Genomic DNA, 2,334 nt, shown 5'->3' on the forward strand with positions numbered 1-2,334 from the left:
ACATCAAGAGGGAGAAAAGTATATTCTTAGGTATCATTGATTGACATAGAAAAAACACTGCATATAGCTTTTAGGAAACTGAGCTTATCAAAACTCCTAGTTATGATCCATAAACATTCTCTCTCCCCCCACACACACACTGTGTGTGTGTGTGTGCATGTATATGTGTGCACATATGTGTGTCTGGGGTATCTGTATGTACATGTGTGTATGCATGTTTTTGTGTGTATGTATATGTTTGGCTACCAAATGTTTATGTTATAACATTCAAAGAAGAGGCAAAACTAACAACATTTTTATTATATATGAATATAACTTCTATAAGCACATAAGTTAGGGCTAGAAGGAAATAAACACACACATCCTTCAAACAAGTACAAAGAGGATAATAATGGAAACTTACCCTATCCAACCCCATCCCTATATCTGAATATCATTTTCAAATGCCCTTTTATATAACACTACTGAATTCTTGATCCCTTCACTTTAGTTCATAGCTCTATTGATCCTTAATATTCTACTCTTACTATTTATGTCTCCTTGTCCCAACTAAACTACAAGCAAAGGATCAAGGAAATTTTCATGTTCTCCTGTGCCCCCCTCAGCATGGTAGCCAGAATAGAGTAAGTACTTAATAAATGTTTCTTGAGTGAATGAAATGTTCAAATGGAAGGAAGGATGGATGGATAGACAGATGAATGGACAGACAAATGGGTGGATAAGGACTGGCCCCCTCTCCAAGAGGAGGCCTCATAGCAGAGGTTGACTTTTATGGTGGAATGAGTGTTTGGTGTCCAGAAGCCTTGATCCTACCAAGAAAAGAGACATGGAACATGAGAAGATCCATTCTAGTCCACTGCCTCCATGCTGCCGTAGAAGGTGAAGAGCTCCCTCACATAAACACCCTCCTCCTTCCTCCTTCTAACCTGTCACTCCTTGATGCAGAGGGCCTTGGGGGAGGAGCAGAGTTGATTACAATTAAGACAGAATTGCATTATGGAAATGAAATCCATGAGGGTCGTAGAACTCAGTTGCCTGCCTCTGGGAAGAAGCAAAATACCACAGATGGGAATGTTTAGGAGCTTAAAAAAAAAAAAAAACGGCTTATTTGGGAAAGTGCTTTCCTTGGATCTGATTTTGTGTCCCACTTCCTAAAGAAAGACAAGAATCCCACCAAATCTTTTGTAAAATTTGGCATCAAAGGTCCTCAATAAGTCCAAAGATAGTGTATTTCTTAACACAGAACCCCAAAACATCCCCACAAAGGCAGACCAGAGGTCTAGCCAGAACAAAAAATGTAACTGGTCTCAATGGTTCTCACTTCTTCAGTCACAGGGAGCTCAGCTGGAAAGGATTTAAACACAGTAATTCATTCAGATTGCTCTGCTACATTCAGGGGCCCCCATTCAGAAGCTATGTGGATGTGAGGAGTTGCAAGGGTTGAAGAAAAAAGCACTGGGAATGCATTAGTGGGTCAGCAAATCTACCAAATAAGACAACCAGAACCCTGACTATCCTTTATGTGGAAAGGAAAATAGTCATTGCAGGAATGGATGGATTCATCTCTGCTGAAAATTTTTTCTCAATTAAACTTTTCATAAATGAATGAAAAGTTCCACTTAAAATTCAAGGCTTGTCTGCAAGAGATTTTGCTCAGTGGATAGGAAAAACATTGAGCAAAAAATTGAGGACAGGACATTATCTGTGTGAGCATGGGGCTTAGAGGAAGTGAGGATCAGGACCAGGTCTCCCTGCACTACATTGGGCCTGTCTTCTTGTAATAGCTTCATCCCTGCTGGGTTTCTGGGGCTGCTCACAATGCAGAGCTTTTACCCTGGACATTCTGAGGTTCTTCTGGTTTGGGCTCCTGTCTCCAGGCAAAATGATTAGCTGATAAGGTTATGCACTAAAGTTTAGGAGCAGTCAAAGAGGGAAGGAGATGGAGCTGTGGCTCCAAGCTTCACTCTCTCCCTACTCTCTCCCAGAATGAAATGGATTTACTGCAAATTCACAAATTAATGGACTGGAAATCTCTGGCATCTAGAACAAGTTCACTGGCAGTTCCCATGAAATGAGTTCACAATACCCACTTGGTCCTCTGGACCAGGAGGCTGGCTGGACAGCGCCCCCTAGTGGGAGACTGACTCAATACCCGGAACTGCACCTCTGCAATGGGATATTGGGTGCAACCTGCAGAGGGTCCCCAGGGACTTTCCTGTGACTCCACAAACATCTTGAAAGAAAATACTCACCTCACAAGATCTCTGGAACTTGAGCCTCTAGCTCAGTAAACCCGGGACTGGCGAAGTGGACTGGCGAAGCCTTCTTGGCCTT

Source organism: Callospermophilus lateralis, chromosome 15 (genome assembly GCF_048772815.1).
Source record: "Callospermophilus lateralis isolate mCalLat2 chromosome 15, mCalLat2.hap1, whole genome shotgun sequence".
Classification (NCBI taxonomy): domain Eukaryota; kingdom Metazoa; phylum Chordata; class Mammalia; order Rodentia; family Sciuridae; genus Callospermophilus; species Callospermophilus lateralis.